Here is a 22,309-nt window from a genome sequence, read left to right on the forward strand (position 1 = left end):
GAGAAAGCCTCTTCTTTTCAAATAGCAATAGCTGGGGTGGGGACCCTTTCTGTAAGCCAACTCTCCCAAGACTGAAAGTTATTCATTTCTTGGCAAGAATTATTGATATTGTTTTTCTGGTGCCATTAGGGAGTGTAAACCTGCCCCAGATGACCCCTAACTCCACTCCCATAATGATCGGGAATGAGGAGAATCCTGGGATTGCCTAGGAGAAACCAAGGCAATTGTTTCTCCTGCTGGTCTCCACATAAGCATAGTGGTGTCTCCTAGAACCACAAAGAGCTGGGAGGAACACTAAAAGAACCAGTGTGCTCCGAGACCATGGTGTCATGATGGTGATAACAATAGACATTTCTTGACCACCTATGGTTGCCATGCACTGGGCACTATTCCCTAGAATGGAGAAGCTGCTCAAAGGAGGAGAGTCATGTGTTAAAGATGCTTCCTGGAGAAAAATCCACTCACACACTGCCTCATCAGAGCACACACACTCAACATCAATTTCCTGCCTTGCTGGAGCCCACACCCAGCAGAGGAATACAAGGAGACACATCTAACAGGCTGAGAAGGTGCCACCAGGAATAGGAAGATGCCCCCTCACCCAGTAGTAGCACAAGGGGCAAGGGCCATTGGGAGCGGAACAGAGTGGGAACTAGAGGGGTATTGGGGAGGAGGGTCTTGGGCCCCCAGAAGCTCCAGGCCAAGTCCCTAGGGACCAGAAGGTCCCTGGTGATTAGAGTCAAGAGGCACTTTACACTGCTGTCTGGATATCCAGGGCTCATGATCAGTTACTGACAACATGGCCTTATTTGGGGAGACAGGTTATATCTGCAAGATCCCCAATCCTGAGGGCCAAAAGAATCTGCTACACACACCTGTGAGTGCCAGAGCCTTCACCTGAAACTACTTGATAGATGCTGAGAGAAGGAGATCATGTGTCCAGGGTAGCAGGTCAGAGATGGGGTGAGGCTGGCCCATGACCCCAGCACCAATATATTGTCCAGAGTATGCTCTGAGGGTAGATGACCCCAGCCTCAGTCTGCTCTCTTTCCAGCAGCCATGGAGTTCATCAGAACCACAGCATATTCCAGGGTGAGAAAGAAGGAAGTAGCAGCTGCCTGTATCTCCCAGAAATCCTGTCAAGGGCCAGATGTCGCAGCAGACTTCCCAACACAAAGTCAACCCTCCCCAGGGTGCAAATCCTGGCTCTGTCTTGGGAAAATAATTAACTCCGTGTTTTTAAAAGCAGCTGCTTGCATTCAGCCCTAAAAAGCATCAAAGCATGGAGCCTTCAGTGTGCAGACTGCAGTCTCACCAGGTCACATGATGGATGAGAGCATAATCAGCAAGGTCAGAAGCCATATCACTGGGTAATAACAAAGCAGGTAATAAATTATAGGAAGCCTTTCTTATAAAGGCAGGTGATTTCATTTTGCTGAACTTGGGGCAGGTGTGGGGGGGACATCCACAAAAGAGATCATTTGGGGTTTTTTACACAATGATGCTGTTCTTGTGAGTGGGTAGTAAATCCACTTCAGGTGGTTTCTGTAAACCATGTAGAGCAAGTATAAACAGGCAAGACCAGGAGCCCAGACCCTGGAGATGGACACAGACTCCATCCTTTTTGCCATAGGCTTTGCTTCCAGCACTTCTTGATCATCCACTGCCTTTTTCCTGGAACAGGGTCCTCACTAGACTCACTGAATGCAAGTCTGTGGGGACCCTCTACACCTGTGCCCTATCAGCTCCCAACCATTCTGACATTCCTAGATACTTAGGAACTATGGGCCTCTAGGCTAACACCTACCTGGTTCCCTGTCCCCAGAGATTCCTCCCTCTAACCCAAGCTTTCTACACACCAAGAGTCACCACTGCAAACCCTCAATGGCCAATCACCATCTCACTGGCTTCTTCAGGCCTCTCCGTTACCTCCTTGATAAACTCTCATCCCTGTGCTTTTCATGGTCCTTCACTTTTTAAAAATTGTGTTGAAATACAAATAAAGAAATTTACCATTCTAATTGTTTTGAGTGTACAGTTTGGTAGTAGTAAATACATTCATATTGCTGTGCAATTGTAAACACCATTCACCTCCAGAACTTTGCATCATGTAAAACTAACACACTGTCCCCATTAAACACTAACACCCCATTCCTCCTCCCCCATCCCCTGGAACCCACCATCTTTCTGTCTCTATTAATTTGACGACTCTATGTCCCTCATATAAATGGAACCATCCAATATGTCTTTTTTTGTGATTGACATATTTCACTTAGCATAATGTCCTCAAGGTTCATCTATGCTGTAGCAAGAGTAAGATTCTCTAAGACCATTGTATGTATGTACCATATTTTGTTTATCAATCTAATCGTGGGAACTTGGGTTGTTTCCAGTTTGGGGGCTATTGTGAACAACGCTGTTTTGAACATAACTGTACAAATATCTCTTTGAGATTCTGCTTTCAATTTTTTTACTTATATATCCAGATGTAGAATTGTTGGATCATATGGTTATTTTATTTTAATTTTTTGAAGAACTATTAAGGAGCTGCAACATCTTACATTTCTATCAGCAATGCATAAAGTTTCTAATTTTTCCACATTCTCTCCAACACCTATTTTCTATTTTTCTTTTTGAGTTTCATTTGCTAGTAATTTGTTGAGGGTTTTTGCATCAATATCTATAAAGGATAATGATTTATAGTTAGCCATCCTAACTGGTATGAAGTGGTATCTCATTGTGGCCGAAAATGACTAGAGATCTTGACATTTATATCTTCCTTGAAGAAATTTCTATTCAGATCCTTTGCCCATTAAAAAAAATTTTTTTAATTGTTGTTGAGTTGAACACAGGATGTCTTTCCATTTATTTGTCTTCTTTAATTTCATTTAGCAATATTTTGTGGCTTTTAGTATACAAGTCTTTTCCCTCCTTAGTTAAGTTTATTCCTAAGTAGTTTATTATTTTTAATGCTATTGTAAATTGTATTGTTCTCTCAATTTCCATTTGGACTGCTCATTGTTAGTATTTAGAAATGCAACTTATTTTTTCATGTGAATATACATCTAGAAATTTTGCTGAATTAATTTATTAGTTCTAACAGGATTTTTGTCAAATTTTAAAGATTTTCTACATATAAGTGTAAGGTTTTCTACATATAAGTCATCTAGGAACAGAGAATTTTTATTCTTTTTTCCCAATTTTGATTCTTTTCATTTATTTTTCTTCTCTAATTGTTCTAAGACTTCCAGTACTCTGTTGAATACAAATGGTGAGAACAGACATCCTTGTCTTGTTCCTGATCTTAGAAAAAAAGCTTCCAGTCTTGCATCATTAAGTATATGTTAGCTATTGGCTTTATATATGTGGTCTTTATTATTTTGAGGTAGTTCCCTTCTGTTCCAGTTTGTTGATTTTTTTTTAAATCATAAATGGGTGTTGAATTTTCTCAAATGATTTTTCTGCATCAGTTGAGACAACTATTAAATCATTCTTGTATCCCAGAGATAAATCCCATGTGGTCATGCTGCATAATCCTTTTAATGTGCTTTTTGAGTTTCATTTGCTAGTAATTTGTTGAGGGTTTTTGCATCAATATCTATAAAGGATAATGATTTATAGTTAGCTTTTCTCTTAATGTCTAGCTTTAATATTAAGGTAATTCTGGCCTTGTAGAATGAGGTTGGAAATGTTCTTCCTTCTTGAATTTTTTGGAAGAATTTGAGAAAATTGGTGTTAAGTATTTTTTTAAAATTTTATTTATTTTTGGGGGGCATCCCCCCTCGTAACAGTTCCTCCCTCTCAGACTTAAGACCCTTTATAATCTTATAAAGGATAATGGGCAAAGGTCTCGTGCTCTTCTAGCTGCTTTAAGCTGGACATTGTCATCATCCTATTTACCCTTGGGTCCAGAAATCCCTTATAAGAGTGGGGGTGTGGAGGGGAGGATGACCTTCCCACATGGGGAAGGATCTTTGAAACTCCAGGTCAGTTGTCTGTCCCCAGGCAATGGCACGCTCAGTTTAATAAGCTGGCATCCTTGTTGTATTCTGGGGGCAACAGATTCGGCAACAGGGTTAAAAGACATCATTCAATCCATAACCACTAGATGACATAAGGCAGGGATTAATTATTTAATGTCCCACATTAGGAAAAAAAGAGGTTTCTTTGGAGGAATGTGTGCAAGGCACATCACACCTGTCCAAAGCCCTTTTGCCCACTATACTTAGTTTGGGCTGAGGGAAATATTTTAGGTTTACCCCCTCTCAGACCTCTGGGCCTTTTCTGTCAAAGTCATTAGGACAGAAAAGAGAAACCAGTTTTAAAGTGAAGCCCACAGACCACCCTGTACTTCACGAGCCCAACCACCTAGTTCAGCCAAGCGATTGAGTCTCAGGAGGCAGCGATGCAGACAGGATTAAGTGAGGCCTATATGTGCAGACAATCATTCAGGTAATGAGATCATAGGCTTATACCCTATGAAAACAGAACACACATGTTAATTGACCCAACATAATCCACAAACCAGTCTCTAAATCTGCAAGACTGTCTTATTGGGAAGACACCCAGTTGCAAGGTATTTGACATTCTTCTTACATGTAAATCAAGCATCTTTGATGATAACACAAACCTAGTTTAACTTTCAAATGAAAACAAACTTTAAATGAAAATAAACTTTAAAGACAGTTAGCTGCACTACTTTATAGTCTACCACTGATCATTGTGATTTTACTTGAATAATGATTTTTCTCCCTAAGATTACCCTCCTTTTCATTAAAGTGACCGCATTAAGTCCAGTTTTAATGTATCCTGTTCATTTGCATAAACACGACAAGAGCAGCAAACGATCACATATCTTCTTTACATCTGCTTTGCTGGAACTAACACAAGGAAGTTTTAGGGTGACCTTCAGTCTCCCCTTCAGGGCACAGAAGCTGAGCCACATACCTGTCATTCAGCCTTGCCTATAAGGTGTTAATTCTTTTTAAATATTTGGTAGATTTTACCAGTGAAGCCATTTGATCCTGGACTTTTCTTTGTTGGAGGGTTTAGATAACCAATTTAATCTTCTTGCTAGTTATCAGTCTGTTAAGATTTTCTATTTTTTCATGATTCAATCTTGGTATGTTGTGTGTTTATAAGAGTTTGTTTATTTCATCTAGGTTATCCATGATAGTTTATAATTTTCTCTTAAATCCTTTATTTTTTCTGTAAAATTAATTGTGATGTCCTTACTTTGGTTTTCATTTTTAATTATTTGTGTCTTCTTTTTTTCTACCTAAAGGTTTGTCAACTTTGTTGCTTTTTTAAAAATAACTGACTCTTGATTTCGCTGATTTTCCCTATTTTTTTCTATTTTGTATTTTAGCTCCACTTTAATCAATATTATCTTTTTTCTTCTGCTAGCTTTTCTTCCCAGTTCCTTCAGGTGTAAAGTTAGGTTGTTGATTTGAGATCTTTTTTCTTTTAAAATATACAGTTATATTTTACAGTTATAAATGTCCCTGTTATTGTTTTATCTGCATCCCATAGGTTTTGGTATGTGTGTCTTCATTTTTATTGGTCTCAAGATATTTTCTAATTTCCTCTGTGATTTCTTCTTTAATCTGTTTATTGCTTCAGAGTGTGCTGTTTAATTCCATGTATTTGTGATTATCCAGTTTTCCTTCTGCTATTGATGTCTTCATGACTATTGTGGTCTAACATATGATCTATCCTAGTGAATGTCTCATATGCACTTGAGATATATACAACAATGTGCCACTATTTCTGAAGAAGTGTTTTGTATATGTTCAATGGTTTCATTGTGTTATCAAGTCCTCTATTCCCATATTGATGTTATGTCTTGTTCTATCCATTATTGAAAATGGGCTATTGAATTCTAGAGCTGTCTCTTTCTCCATGCAATTCTGTCAATGATTGCTTTATATATTTAGGAATTCTGATATGTAGTGCATATACATTTATAATTGTATTTCTTTTTAAAAAAAATATTTTATTGATTATGCTGTTGCAGTTGTCCCAATTTCCCTCCCCTCTGCTCCCCTCTATCCGCTGGCCCCCTCCATCCAGTAGTACCCCCCCTTTTAGTCCGTGTCGTTGGTTGTGCATATAGTTCCTCTCAATCTCTTCCTGTCTACTCCATTCCCTCCTACTATGCTTCTTAACTCCTATACCATCTCCCTCCCTCTCCCCCTTCCCCCTCCCTGTTGACCTCCCACCAGTATGTTCCCCATACATATAGTTCTTTTTCCACTCTCGTTGCCTACTTAGTTTGCCTTTGTTTAGATTCCCTAGCTTCTGTTGTTGGTTGTTGTGATACAGTTTTCATTTTAATGTTCATAGTTTTAATTCTCCTTCTTCTAAACCAGTCCCTTTAACATCTCATACAATAGTGGTTTGGATCTAATGAACTCCTTCAGTTTTACTTTGTCCTGGAAGAACTTTCTCTGCCCTTCTATTCAGAATGACGGCTTTGCTGGATAGAGTATTCGTGGTTGTAGGTTTTGGATTTTCATTACTTTGAATATTTCTTGCCAGTCCCTTCTTGCCTGCAGGGTCTCCCTTGAGAAGTCAGCTGATAGTCTAATTGGGACCCCTTTGTACATGATTCTTTTCTTCTCTCTTGCTGCTTTTAAGATTCTCTCTTTATCTTTAATTTTTGACAGTTTGATTATAATGTGTCTTGGAGTGGTTCTTCCTGGGTCCAGTTTTTCTGGAACTCTGCGCTTCCTGGACCTGTAAGTCTATTTCCTTCCCCAAGTAAAGGAAGTTCTGCTTCCTTATTTTTTCACATAATTTTTCAATTTCAATTTCTTCTTCTTTGCCCTCTGGCAATCCTATAATCTGGATGTTCAGTTTCTTATAGCTGTCCCAGAAGTTTCTGATCCTCTTCTCACTTTCCTGGCTTTCTGTTTCCTCTTTCCACACTGGTTGACTGTTTGTTCCTTCTCTATGTTCCGGTTTGTTGATTTGATCTCTGGATTTTATTTCCTCACCACTTGTCTCGTATGTGTTTTCGTTCTTTTCAGTATGAGTGGCTTTCTTTCCTTCCCTGAACTGTTCCAAATCTTTTGTTCATTCTGTAAGCCACCTTATAACAATAGCTCTGAACTGAGACTCTGACAGGTTTCTTATTTATTCATCTGTCAGGTTCTTCATCTGCTGCCTGGTGAGCTGTGTCACCGGGATTTCAATCGTTGTCTCCTTCATGAAATTTGTGTTTTGCTTTGCTTCCTGGGAAGGCTGTGGGAAACGGAGCCCCATGTACTGGTCACTACCCAGCGACCAGCAGCAATCCCAACCTTTTTTGCCATGCTGCAGCGTTTTGTGTGGGGGCAGGGGTCCAAGATGGATTCCTGTCGTTATTCTTTGCTGGGAGACCAGGATCCGTCCTCCCGCCCTCTGGGCCTCACCGTCCAATGAATGGGGAGCTGCCTTTCCCTGCGTTGTGGTTGTGAGCTTCTGGAGCTCGACTGCAGCCAGGATTTCTCCCCCTGCAGCTCTCCTCGCTCCTATCACAAACAACCCCACCCGACCTTTCTGTTCTGGTTCCAATTTCGCCCATCCTACCCATCCAGGCGAGCACCGCTGTTTTATAACTTCATACATTGGACTTCAATGTAGTTTTATTTTCTGGAATTTCTGGTTATCTTTTGTTTTCAGATAGTTGTATTCCTTTGTAGTTGTAGAGGGAGACCAAGTATGTCTGTCTAAGCCTCCATCTTGGCCAGAAGTCTATAATTGTATTTCTTTTGATGAAATGACTCTTTTATTATTATATGATGTCCTTCTTAGTCTCTTATAACAGTTTTTGATTTACAGACTATTTTGTTCAGTATTAGTGTAACAGAGCAAGGGCCATTACCAAAGTCCACATAGCTCATGGTTTGGGGGATAGGGATAGGAGATAATATAGCTTTTACAGTACTTTACATATCTATGGCAAGTTGATAACTAGATAATAGCTGTGCTGCAGCCCAGAGCAAAATGGTGGATGATAGGCTTTAGATACTTTTCATAGCAATAACGTATGGTGCTGGGGGTAGTCAGCATATAAAATTAGAAAAAGCCATGAGAATAAAAGAAGTCACCAGTCTGAAAAAGTGTAGATGGGAAGTCTGGTGGAAAGGAGAAAGACCCATAATGTAGCAGCTAGGCAGCTTTGTAGGAGAGTTGGTCTGCCATGGGAGATGGCCATGTGGGTGGAGTGAGTGTAGGAGAGAAGAGGAGTAGCCATGAGAAAGGAGTCATGAGCCAGCAGGGGATTCAGCCATGTTGCCTGTAGTGAAGTAGCAGTTGTGCAGTTTATAGTGAAGCTGGTCCACAGTGAGAAGGAAGAAGCAGCTATGCAGTCTGTAGTCAGGACTCAGCCATGCATCCTAGGCTAGTAGAAAAGCAGGCATGCTACTGCTTTGATCATGCCAGTTCTGGCTGACTCCAAAACCACCAAGGACCCTCTACCTTGTAGACCTGGACTCTATCTGGACTCTTGGAACCTCGGACATACAAAGAAGACACTCTCTTAAGACTTGTGCCTTTACTGGGCTTCACCATGGTCCAATGTAACCTGATACATGCTTTCCTGGACTACTGTGCAGAGGCTGATGACAACGTATCTCAGAACCTGAAGGAGAAAACTTACAATAAGAGATGCGGAACTATTGGGCTTGGTTTTCATTTATAGCCTTTGGGGGAGCAAGAGAAGTGCTGGGTTTCATGGGAAAGCAGGGCTCCAAGCTGAAGTGCTCCCAGCCCCCCACCTCACCAACATTGGAATATTGTAAATAAAGACCTGTTTTTTTCAATACTAATTGTTGGGTCATATACCAAGGCACCATGTGAGTGAGCCCTACTTGGCATAGAATATCTTTTTTTGACCCTTTCACTTGCAACCTATACATATTCTTAAATCTAAAATGAATCTCTTAATTCCCCTTAGAATTTCTTGCAGGGTAGTTCTAATGGTAATGAACTCTCTAAACTTTTGTTAATTTGGGAACGTCTTAATTTCTCCCCATTTTGACTTCTTCTCGGGATGTTTATTTATTTATTTATTTATTTATTTTGATGTGTAGTTGTATTGATGTCTAGTATTTCTTTGCCCATATCTCTTGCCTCCAGGTGTTCATGTGTCTGATCCTCTACAGCTCTAATGTGTCATGCACTTGACACTGCTGTCAACAGTCTCCATTTTGATATCCAAACTACACCAACAGTCCCATCAATGCTCCTCATTGGGTGAAACAGAACCAGTCGTGCCCTCAGACACGCCAGAACTTTGTAAATAAGCTTATCTCTCCATCACTTTTTAAGGGAGGAACTGGAAACTGGGCAACTTCTTCCTAACTGTGTTGGGCTGCACCAGGGAGAGGGTGGTACAAAGATGAGCCAAAAATAGCACAAAATTTCTTATTTTGAGTGTGGATTTTTCTTGATTGGGAGTTTGTTTGGTTATTGCAGACCCTTAACTAGTTTCTAGAATTCCCACAAAGTTTCTTTGGTCTAGATGCTGTTATACACTTGGTGTTTTCATGGAGGAGTGAGGTCTTGGAGTTTCCTCATCAACCATATTGCTGACATCACTCCTACATGGCCCTCCACTTTTACTAAATGAAACATTGTCCTATTTCTCCCCCCTGGGATTTAGCCTGCTCCAGAGCCCTGGATACATGTCTATTTTATAATACATGCCCCCTTTTTTTCCAGAAGAATTTATCTTCCTCGTCTGAATAAGAGAATCCCTAGGGAATTGCTGTATACAGTCCCAGGATTATCTCCTTTTGAATCTGGATCAGACCTCTTAGTGGAGCCCAGGAATTTCTATCTTTAACAAGTACCCAAGGTAATTCTTAACCAGGAGATTTTGGAAAATAATGTAGCATAGGCCACTATTTCATATGAGCTTCCAGTTGAGTTTCCAAGATACAGAACCTTGCTGAGATAATGTTAGTATTTCTCACACTTAATAAAATTCTCTTAGATAAAAGAGTAACACCTGATATCTTTTCTCACTTTCTACATACCAAACACTGTTCTGTGCACTAGATATATATTCACTCATTTAATCCTTCAATTACCTGTGAGATAGGTCTTATTATCACTCCATTTTTCAGATGAGGAAACTAAGGTATGAAAAGCTTCAATGATATCCCAGGGTCACACATCTAGTAAGTTGTAGAGCCTGATTTGAACTCAAGTGATGGGGTGTTTTGCTTTTCATCTGGGTGCCCAGATAGCTTTCATTCTTAATAGCTATACTCTCAAAATTCAATTACTTAAGGATATCAGAGAAATAGCATGACATGCAAAATAATATCAGTCACCTCCACTTCAGATACGCCTAGCTTTGTTCTTTACTATTCCCCAAAATGCTCCCACAGGGTATTCCTGCAAATGAAACACAGGCCAGTTTTAAGTCCTTCCCTATTTTCCTGGTGCAGCCTTTGACACTGTTGACCACAGGCTTCTCTGGAAGAGTTCTTGCTCATTTTTTGACTGTATGCTTCTCTGATTTCCCTTATCTCAGTTTTTGTGGCTGCTCTTCATCCATTTATTAAATGCAAGGTCCCTTGAGGCTTCCTTCCAAACCATCTTCTAGGCAGCCTCCCTGTCTATATTCCCTATATATTACTTTGCAAGTCCTAGTCCTAGGTCTTCACCCCAGACCTCTCTTCTGAATTTCTGAACCATGGATCTATGTGCTGCTTCAGTTTGGGTAGAACTCTGGCTCACCATCTCATGCAAAGCTGAGCTAATTGTCCATCTCGGAGAGCTGCTTTTTTTTCAGCTCCCTTCTGTGTTATCCATTCAGGTGCCCAGTCAGACCTGTTTGGGTTTTTAAGCCTCTGAAAGCCAGTCTTGGACACATTGACACTAACAAGTGTTCCGTACATACTTGTACTCTATCAGGATAAGCTAACTTTTCTACCAAACAACACCCAACCTGTCATGGCTGGATACAATAAAAGTTCATTTCACATTCACACACGATCTCCTATAACCCAACAAAGCAACAGTGGTCCCAATACACCCTCATGCTGTTCATACCAGGCTCTGCCCCTACCTCCAGGACAATTTCTCCTCATCCTCCAATGCTCAGACACCATCTCCTCCAGAGACTTCTGCATGGCTTCTACATCAAAGTGGTGAGTTGTGAACAGCATAGAGCTGCTCTCAAGGTAGATGCCCAATAAATATGCACCCAAGGATTAAATGCAGAGAACAGAATGACAGAAATGGAAGAAATTCTAGATCAATGGTTTTCAAACATCAGCATGCACCAAAACCCCCTCCAGAGTTTATTTTAAAAGGAGGTTCTGATTCAGTAGATCCTGTGGGGCCATCAGCAGCTGGTCCTACCACCTTACTTTGAGAACACCACTCAGAGGATGATCTGCTCCAAGCTACCTGTGTGATCAATGCTGAAGTGGACATGAAACATTAGGAAACCTTCCTAACATTCCTGAGCCACTTTCTGTTCACCCATCTTCGATTTTAGCTGCATTGCTGTGTCCAGTTCCAGAAAGGTCAGGGTCTCCTTATACAGAATATTCCACCTAATTCTGAGCATCTTCCAAGGCCCTAATGGCTCTTGCAATGGTGGTGTTTATGACTGTCTTCCAGAAGAGTCAATCACCACCCATGCAAACAATGGAAGAATGGAAACAGAGCCTAAGTTCTCTATTGTCCAGGATACAAATGACACTCTGGATGGGTTTAGTGTGTGACTTATCAACATTTGCTGGGTGCCAACTGTCTACAAACAATGGACCAAGGATTCAGGGTCTAGAGAGGAGTCTGATGACCTGAGCACCTCTGGTCTACAAGACAGAGAATCAGAGAGCATAAGAAGCTCACCAGGAACAGGAGATCATTTGATTCTACAAAGAGGTGAATAGAAGAGGTGCTTTGGGTAGCCTGACTTCCAGCCCAAACTGGACACAAAGGTGCTGGTAACTCTGATCACAGAGATGTCTGAATCAGCCCCACCATCAGCTCAGAAACCACCCTGTAAGTCCCTGTCACTGGTTGTCTGGCTCCAGGCCTAGAGACACAGCAACTGCTTGTTTGCTTTGTCATCTTCTCAGAAGTACACTTTGTTCTGAAATGCCCTCCTGATCTGGGATTTTAATAAAAATATTAATTTAAAAAAATTTTAAAGCCATGAAGGTAAATTTTCTATTTCTTGTCTGTTTTAAAACTTCTTATTTTGCATTTCTCTTGTTTTCCTCAGTCAAAATACATGTCTTGGAGAGACTGAGGTCTTTGTATTACCAAGGGGGTGTCCAGCTTCCTCCCCAGGAGATGACCTCCTGCTAAATTTCACCTAGCTCATCTGTCTCCCAAAGCAACTGACTAGTGTTAAGGAAACATGACTATCAGCCAGATCACAGGTTTTGCTCTGTTTACCTGTGTCTCAACCTGGCTGCACATTCCAATCACCTGGGTTGGTTTTTAAATTTCCAATACACAAGGCCTCACTCCAAGTGAATTAAATCTGAATCGGTAGGTTTAGCATCCATTCCATAAACTCCCTAGGTAATCATTGTGTGCAGTCAAGAGCAGGAGCTACAGTCCTTTCCTAGAGATGGTCATAGCCCTACAAATGTGTGCAGTGGGTCCCCACAGGGACAGGGCAGGGAACCTACATCACTCAGCAGAAGCCATTCCCTCCTCATATAGAGATCAACAGGGCTATCTTTGTGTATCCACAATGGAACCACAGGAGCATTCTTTAGCAGGGCACCAAACCTGAATACAATCTTCATTCCCTTTAAAAGAAAAATAAATTCATCATAGATCTCCTGTCTTGACTTAATGATTGTAATGTGACTTAAATATGTAATAACAATTGAACAATAAAAAATGAAAATAAAATTCTAGTTTTTAATTTAAAAAATATGTAACAACGTAAGAGTTGGTATAAATTTTCTGCACTTTATAGCTTTATGTAACTATAAACCAAAATAACTTTCAAATCAAATACTATAAAACTGCAGACCCAATAAAATGCAAATAGGCATTAATTTAATGTGACAGGTGATGTCATTTTGCAGAAACTAATCTGCGAAAATTGGGTTTGGAGCAGGAAGTTGTTGCCTCGGGCTCCTTTTACGGACAATGTTTCTTGATTTCGATTTCAATGAAACAAATACATGGAGTGTCTATCCCGTAGCAATGCTGCTCCAGGGATTTTAATAACTCTAAGGCTTTGAGTGCAGGCTCAGGATGGCCCATCTCCCATCCAGGACTTTATTCCTCCATGGAAATATTTCTCTTTTAGGTTTCCAGTCAACAATTCATGCAGCACCCTTGATTCTCCTCCACCTCTCATTTAATCCTCAGCAAGTTCTGTCCTCTCTCTTTCCAAAACACACTCCACCCCCTTCATGTCTCTCCTCTGCCGTCCTGACTGTGGCCCCATCTTCTCACCAGCTTCCAGCCTCCCATGGCCACTGCACACCACCCATTGCCCACCCTGCGCCATGTGATGCTTCACACATGTAAACCAAACTCCACCGCATTGTGGTACCCATAGGATTCCCAATGAATTGCAAATAAAATCCACTTTCTTCTTTGCCCTCTCCAACTCCTCCGGTATGGCCTCTGTCCATTGCTCTGTCATTTCTAAGTGTGCTTTGCCCCCCTTGGGCAACACTTCTCAAAACTCCAGGCTTCTCACACCCATGGCCTTGTGCGAGCTCCTGTCCCAGCTCAGGCTGCTCGTGAGCTTCTGTCATCTCCTTGTGTCAGCTTCAGGCCACCTCCTGAGACAGGCTGCCAGGCACTCTGCCCAGTTTTCAGAACAGGCACTCTCTGCTATTTTTCATCTTTATTTATTTGTTTGAAATATTATTTTTGGTAACAAAAGTCGCTATAACAGATAAACACCCCAAATCTTGTGACTTAGCAAGCTATAATTAAAGTTGACTTTGCACTCATGTTAAAATCAGAAATGATGGGCAGATGGTCCTCCTCCAGGGAGTGGCCCATGGGTCCAATCCCCATTCCATCGTGGCATCTCTCCATCTTCCACACATGCCAGAGGGAAGAGGTGAAAAAAGCATCCACCCTCTGGCAGCAGCCTTTGATAGCATGCCCGCCCACCTTGGCATATGTCCTGAGAGGAATCCATTATCTGTCCACTCTCTTTACTAAATTTTTGTTAAACATTGGTTCCTTTGGGCCTTTAGCCTTCATTTCATGAGAGCAATACCATAAGTCAGAAGGCACACTTGGGTACAGAAATCATAGCACATGTATGTGTGATGAACATCCAGGTCATTCCCAATACCCTTATATTAATATTTGAAAGTGATTATCAAAACCCAAGTCCAAAATAAGTGTGTGTATGTGTGTGTGTTTGTGTAAAATAAGTGGAGTCCACCCATATGAGAACAACCAAAGATTCTTTATTTGAAGCTTGCTGTAACAAGCTACTGGAGCCATTTGTGCTCACACAGCATGCTGCTATGGGGCTCATCTCACCCCATTCCTCCCCACCCAGTCTTCTTCCCTCAGGAGACTCCCTGAGGAAGGCACCTTCACAGAGGCCTGCAACCAGACAGTTTCCTTGACCTGGAGATGAACATGGGTACCTGCCACGTGGCGTGCTTGAGCTCATCATCCCCACTGCTCCCACACCAGAGTTGCCTAATTGCCAGGACTGCCCTATACATGCTGGTGTGGGGCTTCCAGACAGGTTTCCCCCTGCCTGCAGCCCCCATCCCTCCCCTAGTTAGTGCCTCTGTGTCAGATCCCAGCTTAATCCTCACCTTGCAAAGAAGCTCTGAGACCCATTATAGGCTACCTAGCTCCCCCATCTTTCATGCCACTCTTCCAAGCTGCCAGTGCTCAGTGCGTGTGAGTCTGCATTAGACTGGAAGCCTTATGAGATCAGAAGCCATGTCTGTTTTCTCATTTTCAATTCTCTGGAGTCTAAACACTGTGCTTGACAGTGGAAAGAATAAATAAATTTTATATAAGCTTATCAAATTAGATAACAAAAGCAATAGAAGCCACAGATGTCTCATTAATGCCTTATGACTAATAAGTACAATTTACTAACTCAGTATATTGATAAAAATTCACCAATAGTCATCAGCTCTGTGTACACAATCTGCAAGACAGCAGTTCCTGGGACCACAGGTTCCACAAGGTGACTGCCACCTCTGGGAACATAGGGAAATGTGAATACTCAAGGATTTATCCATGTTATGTTTCAAGATAAAAATGATATTATCAATACTTCTAGACTATATGATCACCTTGTAGATGTCCAGGTAACAGGGATGCTAATTTTACACTCATTTCAAACAACACAAGTCAGCCAAGATCCTCTCATTCTGCTGGAGGGAAGGAAGTCAATTTGACCAGCATCAAAGACAGCCCAAATGAACTAAAAGGATGTAAGAACATCATCAAATGTTCACCCTCTACGATTAGGTCATTGCAGATCCAATGTGCAAGGCTCTTAGCTTTCTCTTGCTGCTATAACAAATTATCTTGTCATTCTGAAAGTCAGAAACCCCAAATCCATTTTACTGGGCTAAGACTAAAGTGCTGGCAGGGCTGTGTTCCTTCTGGAGGTGCCAGGGAAAAATCTCTTTCCTTCCTTGTTCAGTTTAGGTGCCTGCATTCCTTAGCTCTTGGCACCTTTCCCCATCTTGAAAGCACGTCACTCCAGCCTCTGCTTCTGCCCTTACATCTTTTCTCTCCAGCTCCAGCACCAATTCTACAGCCTCTCTCAGATAAAGATTCTAGTGATTGGGCTCACCTTGATAATTCAGAATAATCTCTCCATCTCAGGACCCTTAAATTATTTCCATCTCCAAAAGAACATCTGTTAAGTAATGTAACATATCCACAGGCTCCAGGTATTAGGATGTGTTTACCTTTGGGGGGCCATTATTCAACCAACCATACTAAATAGTTACCCAATAAAGTAAATACTGGTTTGGATCAATCTGCACATTTTGGGGGAAATCACTTTTTTTCCCTAAAAGTCTTCAGCGACTCCCGTTAGAGGTAAAGTGAGCACTTTAATCTCCTGGCATATGATGTTCTACACGGGGAATAAAGAGAAAAAGGCTCCAGCAGGTTCTAAGAGTGCTCATCTCCTGATGACAGCTGACCAGCTGGCAAGCACCATGGAAACACTTTCTCTGCAGCTGTTTGGAAGGCACCTGCTCAGTGGATTAAGGAATGACTGGATTTCCTTGGACTTGGAAGTCTCTCAACTTTCCTTAAAATAGATATTTCCATAAAAGTAAAATGGAAAAATAAGTATGTATCTATTAATATTTTATAATGGCCCTAGGACATGAATCACTCTCTGAATCCATGCAGAGCAATAAGTGGAGACACCAGAAAGATGAAATCAAAACTGAGATACCATTTGGGTCCCTTCAATTTGACCTTTCCAACCCCTCACCACTAGCCTCTACTCCAGGGAAATGAAAAAAGAAAAGAAAAGAAAAGCAAAATAGAACAAAACTTGGTTTCAGACTCCAGACTTCAAAGGAAATCATTACATACGTGACTCTTCTGAGCCATAGTTATAATCTTCAGGAGGTGGTGGCAGTTGTTCACAAGAATGGCTTCCAGAACCAGATGTGTGAGACTCCAATGTCTTCCCTGGCTTATTTGTCCTTTTCCACGTACAAAGTGGGTCAGCAAAGCTTGCCAGCTCCACCTCCAAACCACGTCTGAAACAGGCTCACTACTCTCCATTTCCATGCAAGAAGACATGCTAGCATCCAGACTGGCTCCCCCTCCTGCTTCCCTCTCTAGCTCTTCTCCACAGCTCCACTGAGGTACCAGGCCTCACTTCACTGATCTCTCCTCCTCCCATTCTTCCTCTTGTTCTCCATGCTATTTCTGATCCCCAAAACATGCCACTCTCTTAAATTTCAAGGCCTTTGCACATGCTGTCTTCTGCACCTGAACACTTCTCCCTTTGCTCTCAGCAATGATGGCTCCAGTTACATCAACCTAAAGTCTCTCTAACTACCCAAACTGGAGCGCACATTCTCCCAGTGAGACTTCTACTTCTCTGTGTACTGTTTGCTTCATGCTGTTTGCAACAATCTGTAATTTCCTTTTGTACTTATTTTCTCTTTCACTTGTTTCACTTCTGTTTCTCTAACTAGACTGTACAGAAAAAGGGGTGCTATTACCCCTTCCGTAATTTTTCTTCCATGTTTATGGATCTCCATGAATGGTGACACTCTTGGCCACTCTGTCTCTCCTAGACTCACTCCTTCCAGGGGAAGATGACACTTTTATTGGGAGAGGAATTAGAAGACCTTCTTGCCAGGAGTCCACCCTGACCACAGAGGGCCTGTGATCAACTCACACCCTTTCACACACATTCTGGGGACAGTTTGTGGATGGTGGAGCCTGGTCACAGATGGGCAAGTGCATCTTGTAGGTGTCCAGGACAACCATCTCTTGACTCAGATATTATTGACTTACCACTTACAATGCTGACACTCTGACTGCCATATGCCTTCCTCTATTGTCTGGTTTCTCAAATAGTTACTAGTCTGATCCCCTGAAATTTCTTTCATGGCTCATTCCTCAGACCAAAAAGCAACAGACTGCGAGTTTCCTGAACACTCAGTTTGTGCCCACCCAGGTCCTGGTCCTCATGGCAATCAACAAATTGGTATCAGACAAAAGACAGTCTGATAGTCTGAATAGTCTGAATGGACGTGTCTGCAAGTGGGTAAGTGGTAAATGAATGGGTGCAATGCTCCTTGCACAGGCAGAAAGGCCTTAAGGGTCTGCGGGTCTGCAGCAGCACTCTGGAGTGGACTGTGTAAGTCGTTCATCAATTGCGAGCCCAGAGAGCCATCCAGCCCCAGTGCTCAAGGAGGCAGGCAGCCCCTTGACCTCCTGCCACCTCAACCAAACAAGGAGTACCTATTTACTCTTTTCTTCCACCTTGTGCTAGCAGTCAGGAGCAGGAGGGCATTGCATCTCCTCATCACTGCTCACCCCTCCTTTGACAATGATGTTTGATTCCACGTGTCTTAGTCAGCCTGAACTGCTTTGACAGACACTACAGATGAAGGGCTTAAACAGCAAATGTTTACCTCTCAGAGGTCTGGAAGCTGAATTCCAAGATCAAGGTGCCTGCAGAGCAAGGTTCTGATGAGAGCCCTCTTCCTCACCTGAACTTTCCTCTGGGCATGGGCACAGAGAGAGTCAGCTCTCTGGTGTCTCATCTAATAAAGCCACCAATACCAATGGATCAGAGCCCCATCCTTACAACCTCACTTAACCTTAATTACCTCTTCACTGATCCCATCTCCAAATACATTGAAATTGGGGCTCCAGAATATAAATGGGTGGGTCACAATTCAGCCTATAACACAATATGAGATGCCCTCAGAACCTTTCCTCACCCAAACTATTTGAAGTGTGGCCCACCAACAGCTCTTTTGCCACAGGAATGTGATGGCAAAGGAGAGAGAGCACTTTCCATGGGAACCAGAACACACTCTGAAGGTAACATTTTAGATTTTATTTCCTTCTCCTGTACTTCTCCTTGAGACCCACTTAGCCCAAATTAAAAAGTTGAGCTATCTGCTCCTCCTTCTATTTCTTCATCTAGTCTATTTTCCAAGGGGGATCCAGGAACGTCCATAGAAAACTGCGTGGGCAGTGATTTGATCTTAAATAACACATCCTCAAAAAAAAAAAAATGCAGTTTAAAGTAACAGCCATGACCTCAGGAATTGGGAACTGGTCTCTGATTCACATCTTGCTTTGAAGCGTTGGGTACTTGCCCAGTCCTCCCTTGAGACCAGAGGGCAGCTATGGGTGCCTGTCCCAAAAATAAGGCATGAGTGCTTCCCAAGCCAGGGCCACAGGGACACGCCAGTGGTCCCAGATCAGGAGAGTAGGCCTGCAGCACAGCTGCTCTCAGGATGTGCCACTACCCTCAGGAGGTTCCCACAAGGTCAGGGTTAAGGTCGAACTCTCCAAACCAATTCCCTTAAGCAAACTCATTCCAGAAAGTCAGAGAGAGAAAAAAAAAAATTTTTTTTTTAAAGAAGAGCTCCATCCATGCAGAGCAGGAACTAGCAGATTCTGGATACTCCAAGAAGAAAATGTATATTTAAATCTCCAACTTCTGTTTAAATATTTGAGGATATGAAATAACACTATGTGATTTTTGAGACATTTTCAAAGCAATGAGGCTTTTCCTCCATTTTTACCCAGTATTCTGTTGTTTGCATTACAAACACTTGTAGGGCACTGCTAAACACTTTTCCCACTAGTGCATCTGCCCTTGGTCTCCTGAGCTTCCAGATCAGACAGCGCATGCCCAGTGCAAGTCACCCCTGAGAGGGCAACCACAGAGAAATATTGATGAGCTAGGCTGTTACCTTAACTTCATACAGTGATGCCAAACTCCTTCTGCCTCCTTCTATGGTCCCTGAGAAACTTACTGTTCTCCAACATGCTAAATGAGTTTCCACCCTCACCTGGAAACCTCTCTTCCTGGAAACCCACATAGCTGTCCCATTCACATCACCCTATCACACGGCATCTCTGACCACACTCTGATTCTCTCTCCCTTGTCGCTCATCTTCCTCATCACTCTCATCGGCATATGCTGTGTACCTTCCCACCCAGGAAGTAGAAGCTCAGGACAGTGAATTCCTCCCACAAATTCCATTGTCTGCTTTCTCCCAGATGCTGAGAATGGAGCCTGATTCATTACCACTTGATGAATCAATGAATAAGCCTATCACACAGCCATCACAGCATGAAATCCTGGAGATCAAGCATGACCACCTATTCAGGTGCTCAGCCTGTGGATGAGCATTCTGTAAGTTCTTGGATTTGAAAGTGGGCAGTTCTTGCATAACTGCGTATGTGACTGCCCTAGGTGAGTTCTTCTTATCTCAGTTAGAGGCAGGCTTGACTGGGCCTCAGATCTCCACAATCAGCCTCCCAGCCTAGGGCTTGTTGGATGCATGATAGATACTTGTGGACACACCTCAGATGTTCATCACTCTTTAGTGCTTTACAAGGCACATACAGAGTGGTCAGAAGCTCAGAATATTACATTTCTACCATTCTAGAGTTGGAAAGCTGAAGTGTGGGAGTCTGGGAAGGTTCCTAGCACTTAGAGTTGGAGAAAAAAGAAGTATGCCCTATTTTGCAAAAAAGCTGTTTAGGGTTATGTTGAGCATGACAGACAGAAACCATCAGCTCAAATCTCAGTGGCTTAGCACAGAAAGAGTTTGTCAGTCATTCCATACCTGCTAGGGCCTAGGCATTCTGCTGCAGGTGGAGTGGGCATCCAGAGCTACCCACAGTCTCCATATCAATACAGTGTATGCTGTGAAAAAGAATAAACAAAGCCACTCTAAAATGGAGCTGGAGCTGCCATCCCAGAGTAACTGCCCTGCATGTTTTATGCCTCAAAGCTTTGGAATGTTAAGATAGGGCAAAATGACTCCTTGTGGCCTAAAGCAATCTTGCATCTTAAAGAACAGTTTACAAGGATAACATGAAAACAGACATTATGACTACTGGACTGATAACTATGGACTGAAAATTAAAAACTAAATTAAAATAGTTTAGAGTTAATATCACTATGTTCTACTATCTTCATCAATAGAAATGTCTTCCTTCCATTGATGTAATTATTGCCCTTCCTTTTTCATAAATACCCCTTGCTTTTTGTCTCCTTTTGGGAACAATATTGGAGCCCCTGCCTAACTTAGTGCTCCATGAATAGCTATTATTTTTTGTCTCAAATAAATGCTGTTGCCTCTCATTTTGAAAGGCATTTTACTTTTAGTTTAACAATGTTTCCTGGATCAGGGAGCCAGGGAAGGAGGAGAGAAAGAAGCACTGGCCAATACATACTTACAACTGGATAGGGACATATCACTGCCATCCTGTTTCATTGACCACAGTAAATTCAAGGAGCCAGAAGGCACCATTCCCTCAGTCAAGTTCACTCTGGAGCTCCATATCTCTTCAAATTTAGAGACACCAACCTGGGGTAAGCCCCCTCAGAACTTCTTTGGGTGAGAAGCCCCATTTTTCTGAACTCCATCCAGATGGTTACCTAGAGGTTCATCCATCAGAACAGTGCCTTGTGGCAGCTCTGCCCCTACCCAACCTGCCCCAGCTTGGACAGCCATATAACACTCTAAGCTACCACGTGGATCAGATGACCTAGGAGAAGCTGTAGACAGAAAAGTAAGAGCTCCCTGGAGAGCTCTGATGTGTGAAGAGCAGCTCTGGGAGGATCCAGGAAAGACATCAAGAACAAGCAGTAAGTGAGAGGGGAGATGCAGTGAGAGTTCCCTGTGAAGGCAGTGAAGAACATGTTTCAGTAGAGAGGGAGGAATGCACCACACCAAATACAATGCCACCTGGCCACTCACTTCTTCATTGACAGGCAGAGTTTACTTCTTATCTGCCCTCTTGAATCTGGATGGATCCTGTGATCACTACTTTAACCACTAGAATACAGAAGAACTAGCCTCTACCTGCTCTGGACATATCACGTAAGTGGCCTGGCAGTTTCTGATGTTTATCTTCTGGAATGTTCACCCATAGAATACTTTCTTGTGGAACCCAGTGCCACATGATAAAAAGCTCAAAGGAGAGGCCACACTCAGACTCCATGGTCAAGGACCCATGTTAAGAACCTAGCCCATAGACAGAAATGACTACTGCTGCATGGGTGCATAGTCTGGATGAGTAGTCCAATTAAACATTTGGATGACACCTGCCCCAGCTTCTATCTGACTACAACTACAAGAAACCCCTTCTAGAATCACCTAGCTGGGCCAGTCAGCCAACAAAATTTTGATATATTGCAATATGTTCTTTAAATGTGGGGTACTTTGTCATACAGCAATACCTAGCTGGAGCCAGGACTGAAGACTGACCACTGGAGAAGGCTCTGTAAGGTCACCAATGACCTTAGAGAAGAAAAGATGAATCTCATTGAAATAGATTTAAGAGAGAGTGAGAAAATCAGACAGAAGATCATTTAAGGAGTTTTGCTATAAGGAAAGCAGAGAAATGAAGCAATAGCTGGAAGGATTGGAGCAAAGTAGGGTTTTCTTTAAGACAGCACATTTATACATTAATGAAATGATTCTGTAGGGAGAGAAAACTGATGATGAAAGACAAAACAGCAAATTGTTACAGCAAAGTTAAGGAAAGCAAACAACTGTGATAGATGACAGAGACTGTGGCCTTTATAAAGGAGCACTGAGGGCACATCCCAATGACAAAGCCTGCCCTCACCCCAGAGAAGGCT

The sequence above is a fragment of the Furipterus horrens genome, unplaced genomic scaffold (assembly GCF_987537825.1).
Source record: "Furipterus horrens unplaced genomic scaffold, mFurHor1.1.pri manual_scaffold_4, whole genome shotgun sequence".
In the NCBI taxonomy this organism is placed as follows: Eukaryota; Metazoa; Chordata; class Mammalia; order Chiroptera; family Furipteridae; genus Furipterus; species Furipterus horrens.